Source organism: Gossypium hirsutum, chromosome D11 (genome assembly GCF_007990345.1).
Source record: "Gossypium hirsutum isolate 1008001.06 chromosome D11, Gossypium_hirsutum_v2.1, whole genome shotgun sequence".
NCBI lineage: Eukaryota > Viridiplantae > Streptophyta > Magnoliopsida > Malvales > Malvaceae > Gossypium > Gossypium hirsutum.
In genome coordinates, this window is record NC_053447.1 from 4,161,379 (window position 1) to 4,183,012 (window position 21,634).

Consider the following 21,634-nt stretch of genomic DNA (forward strand, 5'->3'; position numbering starts at 1 on the left):
TTGTTTTCATAAAATTAGTTATACTGAAAAAGCATTGTAATGATTTTAAATTTGAAAAAAAATTAATAATTTTAAAATTTATGATAATAATTTAATTAAAATATTTAAATTAAGTAATGATAAAATAAATTAAATTTGATAAGCATGTATGTGCAAATTATTATATTAAAATTAATATTTTTCGTGTAACAGAATTTAAAGATAAGTCGGACCAAATAAAGTTCCACGGGGGAAATTCCAAGACTTTAGGTTTTGAAAAACTAAATAAAACAATAAGTAATAGGGCCGACAATGGCAGTCCTGAAGTGATATGCACATTAACTTGTCCTTACACCGAACAGCAGGTTGCCAGCTAGGAGCCATCGGGGTTGTTGAGTGAGTGCCAAAATGGAAATGCAGTGGGGCTTTGGGGTACGAGCCTGACCGCACCGGAAGGGGCTCGTCATTCTAGGTCGTCGTCTCAGTCTTTTGGTTCAATTGTTGTGTCCTCGTCTTGTCTGGAAGTTCAGTTAGGGCATTTCGGGAAATCGAACATTGGTAGGGTAAATTGGTGAAACAACATAACAACAATGTAGTTCCTCATGGCTAAGAACAGAAATTGAGACAATAATTTTCAAATTTTCACAAGAAGGAATATAGTGACTAAAAGTAGGTGATAGACTGTATTTTATCTTTTATAATTAAAAATAGATAAATTAATTTTTAGATGTTAGAAAAAATATAAATTAATTCTTTTGGTAAAAATTTTATTCATCTATTTTATTAAATAATGATTTGAAATTTTTTTTTTCAAATTTTTTGTATAAGTGACGTGATTTGATTTTTTTTTCAAATTTTTTATATAAGTGATGTGGAATTAAAAGATAAGTAGGATTAAGTGGAAGTATTATGAAAACTCTTGTATAAGGAGCCAGATTACATTTTGCCTCTTATGATAAAAAAAATAGGTAAATTAGTCCATATACGTTAGATCAATGAACAAAATGGGTCTTTTATTAAAAATTCAATCAGTTTCTACTGTTAACTTATGACATGGATAATGGAACAACCAAACAAAGACATATGATGTGCCACATGTACTTCATGCTAATGTGATATTTTACTATGCCAGTAAATATTTAAAAAAAATTTAAAATCCAAATATAAATAACTTTTTTAATAATTATTTTAAAAATCACATTAAAAATGAGCTTAGAAAATTATCAAAATATTATTAAAAATTATAAAAAAATATTATTATTTTTAAGCAGTATTAGAAACAACGATCATAATGAGCTTAGAAAAATATTGTCTAGGTTCAAATGAACCTGAACAATTATTTGTCCTAATTTATTCTAAAACGATTTCTTAAATAATTATATAAATTATAAAAAAAATTAAGAATCATAAAAAATTATAAATAACCATTAAAGTTTTGAAAATTAATAAAAAAATTAAGATGAAAGATTACTATTTTATATGTGTATATATTTCAGTTATAAGAACTAATAAAAGAATATTAAGAATTATAAAAAATAATAAAATATGACTATCAACTTGATTAACTAAAAATATAAACTCGATTAATAATATATATGTATTACATGCGTATAAATATATAGTTTTTTATAGTTTTTAATATTTTTAGAAAATAATCATTATTTATAATTTCTTATAATTCTTAATAATTTTTAAATATTTTTTTATATTTTTAATTTTTATAATTATGCAAAAAATTATTTGTCCAGATTTATCCTAGATGTGATTTTTTTAAATAGTTATAATTTTTTTAATTTTTAACTTTTCTAAATATTGCTACATTAGCACGGACGTAGCATGCCACGTGCCAGTGTCTGGTTGCTTTGCCAACCATCAATACTTAGCCGTAAAAATGGATGGAATCTATAACAAAATAACAAATTTGCTATTTAATTTAACATATAGTGATTAATTTTGTCATTTCTTTGAATAGAGAGGACAAAATACAATCTAACTCTAGTACAAGAGCTCCCATAGAACTTTTACGTAATCCTACTCATCCTTTACTTACAGCTCATTTATATTAAAAAACTAGTATTTTATCCCGTGTGATGCACGGGTTGATTTGTATTTATAAATTAAAATATATTTAATAATTTTGAAAATTCTTAAATGAATACAAAATCTTAAAAATTACAAATTTTCACTTAAATGAAGTTTTAAACGTTTTTTTATTTAATTAAAGTACAATAAAGATATATTTAATTTTTATATATGTTTAATTAATAAATTGCAATATGTTTTAACATATTTTACTCATTTTTAAACATTTATAAATTTGAAAATTAAAAAAATTGTTTTAAAATATGCATGTTAAACTATCTTAAAAGTTTTAATAAAGTTTTTTTAATTTTTTTTAAAGCAATTATGTATTTCCATAAAAGTATAGTATTAGACATTAAAAATAGATTGTTGCCGATGGTGGATACCCTGGTTTCAATCAAATAAATAGAAATTACTTATTTAAAATTGTTTATTATTGAAAATTTTATTATAATTATTATGAAAATAAAATAATATTTAAAACTTAATTTAAAAATAAGATCCACTTTAAACATAATTAGAAAAAATGAAGTATTTTGAAACTTAAAGTTTCAATTTTTACTTTCGTACCTTCTTTTATAATATATATTATACATGATTATATATATATATATATATTTTTAAAGATCTTGTAATTATATTTGATTGTCATATTAAGAAATATAAAATTGATAATGATATATTATATTAATTACAATTTTGAGGCCTGATGTTAATTTTTTTTTACTAAGGAATTTTTTATTACTCTTAAGTCAAAAAATATAAATTATTCATAAATAAACTTTACGAATAAAGATACAGAATTCAACAAATACAAAATAAACAAGAAAAAAATATCTTATACATCAAACAAAATTATCTAATACATTAAACAACAATATTACTTCATATATGTAATTTTATATATACTTTTTAATTTAATTCATGTACTGTTTGGTGCGATTAAAACTTGTGTGAAATTAATTAGGTTGAAAATAATATTAGATCATAGTTTCATTTATAAATTAGAATATATAAACTTCACTTCGTCTGTGTAAAATTTTCATGACTAAATATTTCTAAAAATAGATTATTGCTACCTTAATAAGTTAATACTTCTCCTAAGTTCCTACATAATCTAAATTACGTTCTCTATATGGGTTTCACCTTTGAGTATCAATACGGTGCTTTGCCCAACTAATTGATATCTTAATGGTTTCCATACAACTCCATGGAATTCCTTCGAAAATAAATAAATTCATGTTTTTTCATAGGCGTCATGCTATCAAGCCAAAGAGAATAGCCCAGGGACTTCAGCTCTTGGCACTCGTTCCCGATTTCCTAAATTTTGCCTAACCCACTCTAAGAGATTCCCTGAGAAGAAGTGTGATTGACAATTGACAATATTTGGGCACCATGTTCAGCCAAACTTCTTTAGCAACCTGACAATCCCTAAGGACATGCAAGATATCTTTTGTATTATTGCATACTAGACAAGAAGCATTTTGGCCAATTCCCCTTCACAAGCACTTAAGGTTAGTAAGCAACCGTTGCCTATAAATAAGCAATAGAAAAAACCGTATACGATGTGGTCCTTGACATATCTCTATGGTCTTCCACTTATTGTCTCATACATTCTATGTATCTTCTTTTAGCATTTGATAAATGCTTTTAATCGAGAAGCTTCCATTTGAAGTTCTTATCCAAAAGACTTTGTCCGATCCTGCTAAAGGATTGGGGGCGGTAAACTTGCAATCCTTCTGACGATTTCTTCTGGCAGTTTTGTCTTGAATGCTTCAAGATTCCCTTCTCCTTCCTTCGACACCATATCCTTAAGTTTACAATCCATTACTGGTCTGTCCATGGTAGGTACACGTAGTATTATGGTCCTATATTTGGCACCCAAGCATCTTCCTAACATCGAATCTTCGTTCCCGTTCCAACAGTCCAACAGAGGTTTTCTTTCAACAGAGGCCAACCTTCACCATTACTCTCAACACTGTTGAACAGTTTCCCTTGTAATGCTTTCAGGAATTGTCTCTTTTATCCTATACTTTGATCGCACAATCTGAACCCATAGCGCATCCTTATTGGAAATGAGTTTGAAACCCAATTTTAATAAATAAAAAAGGCATTTTGATCTTCTAATTGTCGGAGACCCAATCCTTCTTGTGCTTGTGGTTGACATATTGACCCCCAATTAACTAAAGTCATTTTTTGTCCTCTAGTGGTAGATCCCCAAATGAATTGCCTTGCCAAACGTTCGGTTTCTTCACACACTCCTTTAAGAATCCGCATGGATTGCATGAAATAGTTTGGAATAGATAGGAGAACTGATCGTGTAAGGGTGAATCTTCTTGCCTAGAGAGTTGTTTCGCATCCTAATTACATATCTTAGAACGTACCTTCTCAACCACAAACTGCACTATAAAATTAGTATTTCTTTTGTGTAATAGTGGAATTCCAAGATACTTTTCCAGATCTTGAACTTTCTGAAAGCCCAGCAACCTGTTTATTCTATCGTTTAGGTTGTCTTCCACTCCTCTAGAGAAGAACATGTTGGCTTTCCTAGCATGAACATGATGCCTTGAAAAACTACAAAATTGATCAATAATGTTTTTTAGTAGCAAGCCATGATTTATATTTGGTTTTAAAAAGAGCACCAAATCATCTTCAAAAATAGGTGTGATAAGGTCGGTCATGTTCTTGATAGATTAATAGGACTCCATTCCCGAAATTTATGGCTGACTTAATGTTGTGCCCTAACCACTCAATGTATAGCACAAACAAGTAAGGTGACAACGGGCATCCTTGTCTTACTCCTCTCGCGGGTCGAAACTTCTTAGTGGATACCCCATTCCACAGGATTTGCATAGTAGATGTTGATATAGCGGACATGATTGCTTTCCGTAGATAATCTGGAATATCGACTGCTTGAATAGAACTATCAATAAAATCCCATCTAACTCTATCATATTTTTTTCTAAACTGATTTTAACTGCCATCCACTTTTTGTCCCCCATCAACATAGAATGAACAACTTTTTATGCAATGATGATATTATCCGAGATGTTTCTCCCAACGATGAATCCAACCTGCTTTTGTGCAATTATTTTGGAAAACACAACCTTAAATCTGTTAGCTATAATTTTCATCACCAACTTATAAAGAATAGTGCATAGACTAATAGGTCGAAATTGGGAGATTTCTTCAGGTTGTGCCGTTTTTGGAATAAGTATAAGGAGTGTATTATTTAGTCCTTGGTCTATAGGTTTTCCATTGAACACCCTTTCGACCCACTCACAGATTGCACTCCCAATATTATCCCATTGATTCTAAAAGAAAAACACATGATAACCATCACTTCCAGGAACTTTTAAAGTTGCCATATCAAAAAGTGTAGTTTTTATTTCATCATTTGAGACCTTTTCCGAGAAATTCTTTGTCACTTTGCTTCATTTGAGGAAAACAATGCGGAGGTAACTTCCCCATCCTATTTGGTTTTCCCCATACATATAAACTTTTCTTTAAAAAGTGAATATATTTAGTTTTGTTATTGTGTTGGCATAATAATTTTTTTGACCCTCTAATTTTATAAAAAAAAAGTCATTTTAGTGATCCATTTAATTTTTGTCTCTTTTAACCTTAAACTTGTATTGTTTGTCAAATTACCTTAAAATAGATGAAAAAAATAACGTTAATTAACTTTGTTGACACGGCATACATGTGGATCACCATTGTATGCAACGTTAGCAATTAATTAATTAAAATTTAAAAAAATTAAAAAATATTTTTATATAATTTTAATTATTTTTAATTTTTAAAAAATTTAAAAATAATTAATTGCTTACGTGGCATCTACATGGTAATCTATATGTATGTCACATCAACAAAGTTAGCAAAAATTAATTTTTCCATCTATTTTAAGGTGATTTAACAAACAACACAATTTTAATAATTAAAAAAATTGAAAAATAATGAAGGACTAAAATAAATTATATTTTTAAAATTGGAGGACCTTTTCTATTTCTAGCGAAATAAATGTGGCCAAATAATGTAATAAATTATCCAAAAAATTTTAAAAGAACAATATAATTGTGATATAAGTACGGAATGAAAAAAAAAAGAGAGAAGGTAAATGAGAGTTGATTTAGGACGTAAGGTGAAGTCATGCACGTCCCCATAAAATCATTCCTTAAGAGTTGCACAAAAAGCAGAGAGATTGAATAAAAGACATTATTTTTCATGTAAGAAAAGTAGTGATGGGGACAAAACTTTTAGGCCGTCGAATCAGATAAATCAAAAAGATTCTTATTGAGGCCTCAATCATCAATCAGTGTTTGAGACAATAACGCCTACAACTTGAAGGATCTTATACCGATTTCAATTCAATCCCAAATAATTCCTTCATTCTCCTCCTAAAAGGATATTCATTTCATTAGGTAATATCAGCCGAAAATAATTAATATTCTTATCTATTTAAATTTAATTTTACTAACAATTTAAACTAATTTATTTTATTAGTTTCAAATTCTATGATCCATTATTTATTAAATGTTATTTTTAAACACACATGTGTATTTTAAATTTGTGGTTTCCATGCACATGCTATAACTATTAATTTACTAATTATTTGTTTTCGGAGAGAGAAAGGAAAATGCGTCCTATAGGGCGTGCTTTCAGCCGCGTCAACTTAGCTCTTTTGGTTAGATGGTTAAATGTTAGTACTTTTATCCTCGAGTCTCGAGTTTTTGTAATATAAAATAAAAAATATATATTAAAATGCTTATAAAAAGAATCAAACTTAAGACTTAAAGATGAAATCACAATTATCTAACCAAAAGAGCTAATGTTTCAGAAATGTTAATTAAAAAAAATAACTTAAAACAACATGAAATAAAAAATACAAATGAAAGAGAGGAATCAAACCCGTGACTCAAAGATAAAAACACTAACATTTAACCATATGACCAAAAGAGTTGAATTATTAGTTTTTAGTTGATGTGGCTGAAAGTATACCTTGTAGGATGCGTTTTCACTAACACGACAGTGAAAGCATGCTCTGTAGAACGCATTTTTCTTTCTCTCTTCAAAAACAATATAGATCAATAAATTAAAAAAAAATGTACATATACTCTCTTTTTTTTCAGCATATGTTGAAAAATCAACCGTTGAAGTTAGAGAAACAGAACTAGGATTGTTCTTTTTCTTTTTTATGAAGAAGACAAACTGATGAGAGGGGAACTTTTTTTAGCATATCATCCCAGCTACATATCCAGCATAGGAAAAATTCTAAAATTAAAATAAAATATGGTAAGTGAGGATTTAAGTTAGAATTAATTACAAAAAATGGCTTTAAACTTAAATAAAAGGGTGAGCGTTCGGTTGAATTGTGTAAAAGATTTTGAGTTAATTGAGTTGACGAGTTTTATTTTATCATCCTAACTTTATTTAAAACTTTTTCAAATCGAGTCGAGTCGAATCGAGTGAAATTGTTTGAGTTAAATTAAAAAATTAAACATGTCAAATTAAAATCTTGTTACAGTATAACCAATTTCATGTTAGAGCACAAATTTTTTTTTAAATTTTTTATCTTACTTTATATTTTTTTTTAATTTTTTATCTTACTTTATATTTTTTTAGATTTTTTTTTTAAATTTTATAATTTTTTAGAAAATATAAATTTTGAAAATTTTACAAATATTTTGATTTTTTCTTTTTGTAATTTTTGTTGAGAGAGAGACTAATTTGCTTATTTTCAAATTTGACATGGACTAAAAGGGTATTTACACCAATCTAATATTCACATTGTAAAATTCAACTCGAAACTTGTATTACTTATTTAAATTAACTCGAATAATTTAATTTGTTTAACTTGAATTTTTTAAAAAAAAATTGATTCTTGAATCGAATCCACCTAAAATAATAAATTTGATGTGTTATTCTTTTTAGCCTGTGGAGAGATATTAATAATAATTAATGGTAGTTTATGCTTTCATTTAATCGCAAAGGACATTAGGTATAGGCGATACTTTTTAGGGATTAATACATTTATTACTACCATTCATATCTTAGATTCCCTCACTAATTTGAAGACTTTGAAAAGTGTAATAAAACGACAGTCGGGTTCTTTTGTCTCTTATAATATGTATATAAAAGATATAAAATTACAATAGCCACCAAATCAGAAATTGGCTTCCTTCAATACATGAAAGAGAAAAAAAAAAGGAAATTTTTCCTAAACCCTAAAACAAATTTACAACTTTGTTTAGAAAAATGGTTGTATATGGAGATAACTGTAGAGGATGAACAGGGTTTAGGGGTTTATCTAATTTTAATAGAATAAGAAAGGAAAAATCAATTTTTTTCAAAAACTTAATTACGTATGCATAGACTATAATCAAATTTTGGGTGCCCAAAGAAAAAAGAAAAAAAGAGAGTTAGCTGATGTTGGCGTGAACCAACGGTTTGATGTGGTTGGGTTGAGCATTTGTTGCACCATTCACTCTTCAAAGCCCTTCCTTCAACACTATCATACACTGCTATTTCTTGAGAGATGATCAAAATAAGGATGAAATAACAAACATTTTTGGGTCTAACACTTGACATTATAGTACAAATTGGGACACAGTGTAACCCTAAAGAAATGTGTGAGGACTTTGGTATTTAAAAGCCCTTAGAATGGGAAGATTTTAAGAAACATTGGCATGTGAGAGCCTCCATATCAGTTGGGGGATTCCATTCAGCTGGAAAAATACATAAAGAAATGTACATTGGATGGTCCATATATAATGTTTAAGCCTAACCTTTCATTAACTATAGAAAAGTCAACACATATCTTGGCTACAGCATGTTCTTTATATTCTCTTTGCCTCCGCAGGGTCCACTCCATTGAAATGATAGAATTTTTTTAATAATATCATTATAAACTCATATTCGCTTCTTTTTTTTATATATATAATGCTTATAACTATTCATAACTTCTCTCCACTTATAAATAGGAAGATAACGTGCTTCAGTGCACTCGAATCCAAATCCTTCTGCATTGATAACAATATCCATGCCAATTAAGTTAAGACTCAGTCAATTTTTTTTAATAAGTAGAAGCGAAAACTTTAATTTAGGTTATTACTGACACGACTTGAAATAGATATTTCATGAAAATCATATCAAAGACCACGGACGATTTTTACTCCAACTCTTTTAAAGAAATTGGCGAGCCAACAACTTCATTTTCATCGTTCTGATCTCATGCAAACATTTAACCATACCATTGATCTTTTGGTAATTTGTTTGAGTTGATGATGGAGAGGGACGAAGTAAAAAATTATTTTTGAGGAGGTCAGAATTAAATTATATATTTTTATGAGAGTTAAAATGTAATTTCATCATTATATTAATTTATATCTTTATAATTTTTAAAGAATTAAATTACAAATTTATCATTTTGGAGAACAAAATATATTTACTAGTTTATAATATTATAAAATATAAAGTATCATCATTTCCATTTTAGGAGTGACCTCAACCCCCTTATGCCGCCCTTGGTGATGGAGAGTATAGATTCTTGTATGATTTTTGTTGGTATAAAGTGTATGTAGAAGGGTACAAGCCTTTTGTGAGTTATTGAAAGAAGCAATAGCATAAGCAACTGTGCTTTCAATAGAGACAAGCATCGCTTGTTATATTAAATGATCATGGCAGAATCATCGATGTCAGTAGAATTTTATCGACCAATGTTATTTATCGAGAATGTTGGAGGAAGGGCAATAGCACTAGCTAGTGAGAGATGACTAGTTAAGCGATGACGGTCAAGGAGAATCATCATCTATGATATTCAATATGAGAAATTGTAGCTTTCATTGAGTTTTAGAAGTTGCGAAGCTAAATTAGATTAAATAGTATTGGTTATTATGTTATATATGTCTTCTTATATTGGTGATATATAATATTTAGGCCAGTTGAGTTAAATTTAATCAGAGATATTAAAGGTTTAATATATTGAACAAATGAAAAGTAAATCAACAAGTGTTGGAGTAATAGTAAAGGCCACTACACCCTCAGGAAGATAAAAAAATAATACTAGCCCTCAAGAAGATTAAAAAATAATACTAGTTTAATAATCGAAGATAACATTGTAGAAATGGGTAATCATAAATGTAACAGGTCAATTTTGACCTAGGCCTAAAGACCCAAAACAAATGAAAATAACCCAAAAATTACAGCCCAAAGCCCAGTAAATTAAAATTTGTTTCAGCAAAAAAAACCTAGCTGGCCGCCGCATGCCTTACGTGGCCTCCTCGCCTCCCACGCCTCCAGCCCATGCTCTCCGCGCACGCGTCTGGCCCTCCATACCCTGCAAATGAAACAGACACCAAGACAGAGCAGGCGACAAGGAGCAATGGCCAGAATTTTAAAAAATGTGTTGTATAGAAATGGCTATAAAGGCCAGATCCGAATGTAGAGAAGGGGTTTTTTTTTCTTTTCTCTGGACTGAGCAGTGTAAAATTCGAAAAATCCCAAAAAAAAGATTTCAACAACCAATATACCAAAGCTAAAACCTCATAAGTAGCATAGATCAAACATCAAAAAGGGGAAATTTAAACGCCCTAAAATCGGAAACGCTACTAGCAAAAAGAGAAAGAGGAAGAGAACAACGGCAAGACAAGTCAAGGTCTCTAATATTTTCCCGTTTCTTTTTATCTTCAGATCTACACTCATTTATATATGCATATAATAAAATACAAAAAAAAGAGAGAAATTTTTTACCTAAGGCGATTTCCGGCCACCGTGTGCGGTGGCCGGCGCGGTGGAGCTGTGACGGCGTGCGGTGGCTTTCCTGGCCGGTTTCTGGGCTTCCCCAGAGAGAAAAATCCCTTTCTCCCTCTTTTTTTTTTTCTAAGACTCAGCTGAAATGAAAATAAGAAAGGAAATCTAACTTTTATACTGTTAATAAAACGGCGACGTTTTGCGAAATTGACCCAGGGGATAAAACGACGTCGTTTTGCCCTGGGTCGGACCGACCCGACCTGACCCACGAGGAGGATCCGCGTGTTTTTGCGGAAGGGTCTAATTGCGCGAATGACCCTTCCGCTTTTCTAAACTTTTGCGATTAGATTTTCATTCCTTTTAAATTGGCATAAAATTCCAGCGCATTTTTTATTTCGATCCCCCACTAAACGCTGCGTTTCGAGAGGACAGGATATTTGCACTTTTAATCCTTCCTGTGTTTTAGCGTGTTCCAATTGGTCCTTCTCTTTTATATATTTCTTTTTAAAATTCCCCCTAACCTTTTTTTATTTCGATTTTCATCCCTTTTTTACTTCTCATCATTATTTTATTTTAATTTCAATATTATTTATACTAATATATTCTATTAACGTTACTATTCTTATGTTTTTAGTATTTTATTGTTGATATTCTACTTAATACTAACCTGTATATGTTATGTAGTATTATTAAGGGTTTAATATCATTATTTTGTTAGTATATTTGTATATCACCTATGCATTCTTTAAATATATATTTACCTATGTTTTTGTATTCCATAATTTATATGCATTTCTTATTTTATGGCTTAAAATTATACATGCGTATACATTTTTTTACATAATTGTATTTATTGTCATCATTGTTATTTGGTGTTTGTTTATTTATTCGTGTACGCTTGTCCTTTTTTTTTAAAGGTTAGTTTTATTTATTTACTTGTATGCTTTGTTTATATAATCGCCTTGTCATTTCATTTTGCCTATTGCATTGTTGTTACTCACTTTACTTTGCTCACCTCGTCGTATTCGTTGTTGTTTTGTCAAGCATGGACACTAAACATCAAAAGGAAAATTTTTCTAAATGAGGCAATATTTCGCGTTTGGAAAACCGAGAAACGTGCCCTAACGTGCTGGGTTTCGATTCCTCGTTCGACTAAATAGCCAAATATCCTCTTAAATCTTCAAAGTATGGTTTCATTAAACTATAAGATGATCTTGGTTTCGATAGTTTAGAGTATCGTGTCCTAACGTGCTGGATATGATATTCCTTCGGAACAAGAGAATCTTATATTTCAATTCACGTTATCAGAGTTTCTTTTAAGGATCGTATTTTTTTAAACTCTTCAAATTTTCAATTTTCGACACTAAGACACTAATTAATCAACTAGGTACCAATTTTGGGTGCATCGAGGGTGCTAATCCTTCCTCGTGCGTAACCGACTCCCAAACCCATTTTTCTGAATTTCGTAGACCAAAATCGTTGTTTTAATAAAATTAAATCATTTATTAAAAACAACCACTTTTTTTGAGGTGACCCGATCACACCTCGTCAAAAAAGGATTGGTGGCGACTCCCGTTTTCATTCTTTTTTAAATCCAAGTCGACCCCGTTTTCATTCAAAAAAATGGTGTCAACAGCTTGGCGACTCCACTGGGGATTTTAAATAAGAGAGTCAAGCCACGAGATGATTGCTTTTTGTCTTTGTGTCAAAAATTGAAAACTTGATTTAAAGATACGGTCCTTTTATTACATTTCATTTGCCTTTATTTTGGCTTTTATTATTTGTTTATAATTACTGCTTTGTTTAGAGTTAGGTGCATATTTCTGCACATTCCATTGCATGACCGTTGGTCACACCTTTTAAGTGGGAGTGAGAAACTACGCCTTCGTGAGGTTTTCACCTCCGCATGGGATAGTGAATCGCTTCCGGGATACATCTGTACCTATGTCTTCGTGAGATTTTCATCTCCGCATGGCCATAGGGAAATGTATTCCCCTGAACTGAACTCGGTCCATATGAGCCTATAATGGGTGAGGATCGAGGAATCTGCTGGTTCAGGTACCCTTACTTTAGAACCAAACCACACATAGCGAACCATAAGAACCCACCGAGATAGAGCTATTCCAGACCCTAGTGCTTACCGAATAGATGCTTTATTTATTATTGTTTACTTTAAATCCTAGATCTAATTTGCTTTGTTTGTGATTGCATGGCATTTCATTTCAAAAGAGGTGTCGATTCACGTTCAGTATAGATAGAAAGCTTATCATGGAAAAGAGGTTTCTTGATAAAGTAGAAGACAATGCAGCTGTACGATTATGGGCTGAGACGATGTGGAGAGAGAAAGGCGATAGTCTTGCAGAAGGGTACGTATCAGAGTTATGGGACTTCACCCGTATCAGCGTAGTCCAAAATGATCTGCGAGAAATGAAGGAAATATGGGATCAATGGGACGACGGGACCAAGCAGATGTTTTACTGTGATTACGGGGACTTGCCTCACCTACTTGGTGTCAAAGTGGACAAGCATTTATTCCGAGCCCTAGCCCAGTTTTGGAATCCTGCTTACAGTTGTTTCACTTTTGGGAAAGTGGACTTGGTGCCCACCGTGGAAGAATATACGACCTTGCTTCGGTGTCTAAAGATTCAAATTGACAAGGCCTACTCTAGAGCTGCTAGTGTCCCAACATTATTAAAAAAATTGATGAGTATTACGGGGATGAGCGAACAGTGGGTCGCTGCCCGAATCCAACAGAAAGGAAACAGTAAATGCGTTCCTTGGAAAAGCTTGCGAGATTTAGTATTAGCACACCCTGATGTGAAGAAAAGAGTGGATGTCTTCGCTCTAGGTATCTATGGTTTGGTAATTTTCCCTAGAGCTTTAGGGCACATAGATGAGGCTGTCTCTGATTTGTTCGATCGGCTCAGTAAAGGAGTCACGCCCATCCCGGCAATCTTAGCAGAAACCTTCAGATCTCTAAGCGCATGTCGAAGAGCAGGGGAAGGAAGGTTCATTGGATGCGCACAGCTACTATTGGTGTGGTTCCATAGTCACTTTTGGAAGGTGGAAAATGTCTCTTATCGAGTCTTCTCAGAAGGCTATTCCCCATTGAAGGAACAGGTTGCTACACCAAGACGAGACGACATCACGGAAGAGAAGTGGATGACAATTCTCCAAAATCTTCAGGAGGACGACGTTGAATGGAAAGCTCCTTGGATGGGACCCGACGAGATCCTGTATCGATGTGGTAATTTCGACTGGGTCCCTTTACTCGGAATTTGGGGAGCTGTCGGTTATGCCCCTTTACTCGTATTAAGACAATATAGATCGAGACAGTTCATACCAGCAACACAAGGGCTGGCTCAATGTGAGTTTTCTTATAAGGATGAAAACTACAAGAGAAAAACTCGAGAAATATCTAACGCTTGGAAACAGGTTCACCGAATGAAGATATTTACCATAGGAGCGATGGCAACTTCAGAATATTATGGGTGGTGGAGTAAAAGAGTCAATGACAACATCCCTAAGCCGAGGGAAGATTGCGTTCAGTCTATAGAAGAGCATCTACAAGTAGTTCCGTCAGAATTAGAGATCATCAAACGAGACTTTGAGAAAAGAAATTCTGAGTTGGGAAAGAGGATAGAACAGTTAGAAGAAGAAAGAGTGCATTTGGGATTAGACATCGATATCCACAAGCTAGAAGCCGAGAAATTAAGGAAGGGAAAGAACAAAGCTGAAGAGGATTTGGATAGTCTAAAAACAGATTACAAGAAGCTGCGATTGTCGATGAGAACTGTCAGTCTGGGCAAAACGTCAGAGCAGTGGCGACAAGAGATCAATGAGGAAAAGAATAGGGCCGATCAGTGGGAAAAGAAATTTCAAGATGCTCGAGCTCGAGAAAACGCTTTGGAAAGGAGTTTGTTAGAGTGCCGAAATGAGAAAGCAGGATTAAAGGCCAAGGTGGCAGAGCTAGAAAAGTCACTTCACTCGTACCGTAGTCGCAACTCCATGATCGAATTAAGAGCAAGCTTAAATAAGATCGAAGAACTGAAGGAAAAGGTAGAGGAGCTTGAGGGCGCATTACACAATTCTGAGCTACGAATGGAGCTTCTTGAGAGGAGTAATGATCAATGGCAAGAGCAATTCCATCATTCTCAAAGGCAGATTAGAGACAGAGATTACGTTATGGGCGAAGCTGTGACTCAAGTGCGAGAAGTGGCTGGTCATCTGCAAACATTAGCAGTTCAGGCCGATGTATTGAGTTTAAAATATGAGTCAGAATCAAGCCGAGGTCGAGATTTAGCTTGGCTTCTTAGGAAGGTTAAGGCCTTGGGTATAAAGGCGAGGCCGTATATGTAATTTATTTTATGTAAAGAAATTTGCTTTCTAGTTGAGTTTTCTAATAAATTGAATTCGAATCAATGCCTCTTTTTGCATTCATCTCATACATTTGCATTACATCATATGCAGTAAGTTTCATAAAATGACCCTAATAAAATTAAATTATGACAGTTACCCTGGAAACCAACAAAAATCTAATCAAATATCACTACGGTACTCGTCGCCAAACAAAAGCAATGGATCAAAGGATGGAAAGATTAGAACAGTTGCAACGAGAGATGCAAGATCAGATGCATGAACGACTGGAAAAAATCCAGCAAGACATGTTAGAATCCCAGAACACTGTGATGAACCAATTAAAGCAGTTATTGGCTGGAGGAAACAACAAAGGAAAAGATCCCGTAGTCGATGCGGGGGAAGATCACGATGACCCTATTTATCCTCCAGGTTTCACCCCAACTAACATCCAAGCACAACCAGAGGTGTACCCACAAAGGGTACCGGTTACCATTAGACCTCAATATCTGGCTAGTGCCTCGGTACCAGTGCATTTTCAAATGGGCTCGGGTTCTAATCCCGGGGATAATCCCACTAATCCTGTGGTCCCGGACCTCGATGACGTGGTAGAAACAGAAAAAACAAGAATGAACTTGCCAAAACAGCTGGAGGACCGATGTAGATGGTTAGAGGAAAAATTTAGAGTCATGGAGAACATCGACTATCATCGCGGGGTTGACGCCAAGGATCTGAGTTTGGTCCCTGATTTAGTACACCCACCTAAGTTCAAAATGCCGGAATTCGAAAAATATAATGGGACTAGTTGTCCTGAAGCTCATATAACTATGTTCTGTCGAAGAATGACAGGATACGTCAACAATGATCAGCTGTTAATCCACTGCTTCCAGGACAGTTTGATCGGATCTGCAGCCAAATGGTACAACCAACTGAGTCGTGCTAAAGTTAGTTCATGGAGAGACTTGGCGCAAGCTTTTATGAAGCAATACAGTCATGTAACGGATATAACACCCGATCGAATTACGTTACAAAACATAGAGAAAAAGCCTAGCGAGAATTTCAGGCAGTACGCCCAACGATGGAGAGAAGTGGCAACACAAGTCCAGCCGCCCCTTTTGGAAAAAGAGGTCACCATGTTGTTTATCAACACTTTGAAAGCCCCGTTCATCAACCACATGTTGGGGAGTGCTACCAAGAGCTTCTCGGATATGGTAATGTCCGGTGAAATGATTGAGAATGCGGTAAGGAGCGGTAAGATTGACACGGAGGAAAACTTCAAAAGACCAGCCCCAAGGAAAAAAGAGGGCGAAGTAAACAACGTAAGCACATATAGCAAGAGCCATTCAAAACCGATTACTGTTGGCCCTCCAAAAATGATAACCACTAGTCACCAAGCCCCCTCGAGGCAGGAACCCAACACAAGGCCCAACACAAGGACTAACACAGAGAGACTTCAGTTCACGCCCATTCCAATAACATACGGGGAACTGTATCAGAAGTTATTTGATGCACACATAGTATCTCCATTTTATCTCGAGCCCATGCAACCTCCATATCCCAAATGGTATGACACGAATGCCCAATGTGAATACCATGCAGGGATACCAGGACACTCAATTGAGAACTGTACTGGGTTTAAAAAGGCGGTGGAAAGGTTCATTAAGATGGGGATTGTGAAGTTTGACGACCCATTAGGACCCAACGTAGCAGCGAATCCGTTACCCAACCACGCTGATAAAAGGGTAAACGCAATAATCGAAGGTGAGGAAAAGAGAATCAAAACCGATATTGCAGAGATAAAAACCCCATTGAGTTGGGTCTGGAGACAAATGATAGAAGGAGGTCTCATCAAACAAGATTCAAAAGAAAGGCCCGAAGGAACGAGGACGTACTGCGAGTTTCATGCTGAAGAAGACCATGACATTCGAAACTGCACTGAATTCAAGGCCATGGTGCAAAATTTGATGGACAACAAAGAGCTAGAATTTTATGAAGAGATCAAAGGACTTGAAAATGGAGAAGTTTATGCCTCGGAGGAGGGGCCTACGGGAAAGGCCCCAAATCACCCAGTGGTGATTATTTCAAGGCCAACGAGTACAGGGTCTGGAATACAACTGGCGCCAAGGGTCATAATCCAAAAACCTGTAGCCTTTCCTTACAAGGATAGCAAAAAGGTTCCCTGGAATTACGACTGCAATGTGATGATCACGGGAGAGGAGAACCCGATAAATGCTTCAGAAGAGGCTAATGACGCAGGTTTCTATACGCGTAGTGGAAAACGTTACGACCTGGGAAATACAAAAAGGGAACTTATAAAAGGAAAAGCCTTGGCGGTTGAACAAAATAAAACGAAGACGACCGGAATTGAACCGCAAATTAACACACCGGTGACTGAAAATGAGGCTAGAGAATTCCTAAAATTCTTGAAGCATAGCGAGTATAGCGTGGTGGAACAATTGCATAAGCAACCCGCTCGCATCTCAGTGCTCGAGTTACTTCTAAGTTCAGAGATACATCGTAATGCGTTGGTAAAAGTGCTAAATGAGACCTATGTCGCTAAAGATATCTCAGTGAACAAATTGGATCGCCTGGTTAACAATATAAATGCCGATAATTTCATCTTCTTCAACGATGATGAGATCCCGCCAGGTGGTATGGGATCTACCAAGGCCTTGCACATCACTGCCCGTTGCAAGGGGTGTATACTACCGGCGGTACTCGTGGACAATGGATCGGCCCTGAATGTTTTACCCCTGTCCACATTAAACAGGTTACCTGTGGATAGTTCTCACATGAAATCATGTCAAAATATAGTGAGAGCATTTGATGGCACTGAGAGAAAAGTGATGGGAAGAATCGAGATACCTCTATTGATTGGTCCAAATACATACGAGGTGGACTTTTTGGTAATGGATATTAAGCCATCTTACAATTGCCTATTGGGGAGGCCTTGGATCCATTCTGCAGGAGCTGTACCATCGTCACTTCACCAAAAGTTAAAATTGGTGATGGAGGGTCGATTGGTGACTATAGATGCAGAAGAAGACATCATTGCATCAGTCACCGATGATATGCCATACATAGAGGCCGATAGTGAAACGATAGAATGTTCATTCCGATCATTGTAATTCGTAAATGCCACATTTGTCATCGAGATGAGCAAAATCCCAGAGCCTAAGATATCCAAAGCTACGTCAATGAGCTTACAGCTAACGATGGGAAAGGGAGCGTTGCCTGGAAGAGGATTGGGAAAATACCTCCAGGGAAGGGTCGGAGTACCGATCCTAGTTAACAAACAGGACCGTTATGGTTTGGGATATAAGCCTAATGCGAGGGAAAGGAGGAAAGAGATGGAGAAAAAGCAAGAAAAGAGAAGAGCACATTTGGGCAGGATAGAAGTCAAGTGGGGACCGATAACCTTTCCTCATATATCTAAGACTTTTGTTTCAAGGGGAATTGTCCACCCTGAAGAGAAGGAGGAGGTTACAGAAGGAAGGATTGAGAGGTTGGACATCAATGCCATATCCGCGGAAGAAAGGGTGGAAAGGAATTTATCGGGCATTCGTCCTTACGAACCTGGAAGTGTTTTGAATAACTGGACTGCAGAAGAGATCCCTGTAACATTTAGAACTAATTCAGAGTAATATTCAGAACACTTGTTGCCCTAAGCCTGGGGGTGATAAGAATCTTTTGTAAAAGGCACATGTCCAAAATCTAATTTCAGTGAAAACTTATCATTCAGTTTCATCTTGAGCAAATATTCTTTCATTCTTTTCATTCCCTTTATAATCATAGTATGCATACAAGTATTCTTAGATTCTTTTATTTGGGCCTCCATTTGTTCCAATAACAGGTCTTCAGATATCAACGAGATGAGCGACTCTGTTACTAATTCAGAGTCTCTATTTGAGCAAGACATGAGTATAGGTAATCCTCAAGATTTTGAAGGTGACCAAGACAGCGTTTTATCTCCGGATTTGTTAAGAATGATGGAAGAAGAAGAAAAACAAATTCTACCCTATAAGGAATCAGTAGAAGTCGTGATCTTAGAGGAGGGCAGAGAGGTAAAAGTTGGCGCTTGCATTGCCAAGGAAACAAGGCGAGACCTTGTTGAGTTGCTTCAAGAGTTTAAAGATGTCTTCGCATGGTCCTACCAAGATATGCCAGGTTTAAGTACTGATATCGTGGTACACCGATTACCTATAAATGAAGAATGCAAACCAGTCCAACAAAAGCTTCGAAGGATGAGGCCTGATGTCTTGCTAAAAATAAAGGAAGAAGTCAAGAAGCAGTTCGATGCTGGTTTCTTACAGGTGGTCAAGTACTCAGAATGGGTAGCCAATATAGTCCCTGTTCCTAAGAAAGATGGGAAGGTGCGAATGTGTGTAGACTACAGAGACTTGAACAAAGCCAGCCCAAAAGATAATTTCCCACTGCCTCATATCGATACCTTGGTAGACAACACGGCCGGATACTCACTGTTCTCTTTCATGGATGGTTTCTCCGGGTACAACCAAATTAAGATGCTTTCTGAAGACAAGGAAAAGACCACATTCATAACGATGTGGGGGACGTTTTGTTATAAAGTGATGCCTTTTGGATTGAAAAATGCGGGAGCAACATATCAGAGAGCCATGGTAGCATTATTCCATGATATGATGCATAAAGAGATAGAAGTTTATGTTGATGACATGATCGCAAAATCCAGAACAGAAAAGGAACACGTGCAAGTTCTGAGAAAACTGTTTCTGAGGTTAAGGAAGTTCCAGCTAAAACTTAACCCAGCCAAGTGTACTTTCGGGGCTAGATCAGGAAAATGCTAGGATTCTTAGTCAGCGAAAAGGGAATTGAAATTGACCCAGACAAAGTTAAGGCCATACAAGAATTACCTCCGCCAAGTACTCAAAAAGAAGTTCGGGGTTTCCTAGGAAGACTGAATTACATCGCTCGATTCATTTCACAATTAACTGAGAAATGTGACCCCATATTCGGCCTTCTTAGGAAACACAATCCAGGTGTATGGGATAAGGAGTGCCAGGAAACTTTCGAAAGAATTAAACATTACTTGTCCAACGCCCCAGTACTGGTGCCACCTTGCCCTGACAAACCACTGATACTATACTTGGCAGTATTGAGAATTCCATGGGGTGCGTGCTCGGCCAACATGATGAGTCAGGACGAAAAGAAAGAGCGATCTATTATCTCAGTAAGAAGTTCACTGAATGCGAAACGAGATATTCGCCAATTGAAAAATTATGTTGCGCATTGGTTTGACTACTCGGAGATTGAGACAATACATGTTGTACATACGACTTGGTTAATCTCAAAGTTAGATCCTCTGAAATACATGATGGAGTCAACTGCTCTAAACGGAAGGATGGCCCGATGGCAAATTCTACTATCTGAATTTGACATAACCTATGTGAATCAAAAGGCTGTAAAAGGGAGCGCGATAGCAGATTTTCTAGCAAGTAGAGCCCTGGACGATTATGAGCCTTTGAACTTTGACTTCCCAGAGGATCTGATGTATGTGGCAACTACTGAAGCGAGCACACAAGAAGGCAATACTTGGAAATTAAATTTTGACGGAGCCTCAAATGCCATGGGCAACGGGATTGGGGCAGTCTTGGTATCTCCAAACGGTGATCATTATCCTTTCACCAGTAAACTAGATTTTGATTGCACAAATAACATGGCGGAATATGAAGCATGTATCATGGGAATCCGCGCGGCTATGGAACGCAAAATCAAGGTACTCGAGGTATATGGGGATTCGGCATTGGTAATTTATCAGCTCAAAGGCGAATGGGAAACAAGAGACCCTAAGTTGATTAGTTACCGAAGGATAGTCCTAGAATTGATTGAGGAGTTTGACGACATCACTTTTTGTTATCTCCACGAGACGAGAATCAGATGGCCGACGCTTTAGCTACATTGGCTTCCATGATCAAAGTAATAGACCAGAGGATGTGGAGCCTATCCAAATGAGCATTTATGATGCTCCAGCCACTGTTGTAATATTGACGAGGAAGAAGAAAAGACGACAACCCTTGTACAAATTGCGATATAAAAATAAAAACAAATGAGAAAAAAATTGACCCATGTATTTAGATAATTGTAAAAAATATCGAATGACGGCACAGATTAAAGAAGTAAAACGAAAGGACAGATCAGATTTTGATATTATTGGTCTACCATGGAAGGAGACTGCATCAAGTATGCTAAGAAGTGCCATAAATGCCAGATTTACGGAGACAAAATTCATGTGCCTCCATCACCTCTTCACGTCATGACTTCCCCATGGCCTTTCTCCATGTGGGGCATGGACGTCATTGGGCCGATATCGCCAAAGGCTTTAAACGGACATCGTTTCATTTTTGTAGTGATTGACTACTTTACTAAGTGGGTAGAGGCTACTTCTTACGCCAACGTCACAAAGACAGCGGTCAGCAAGTTTTTAAAGAAGGAA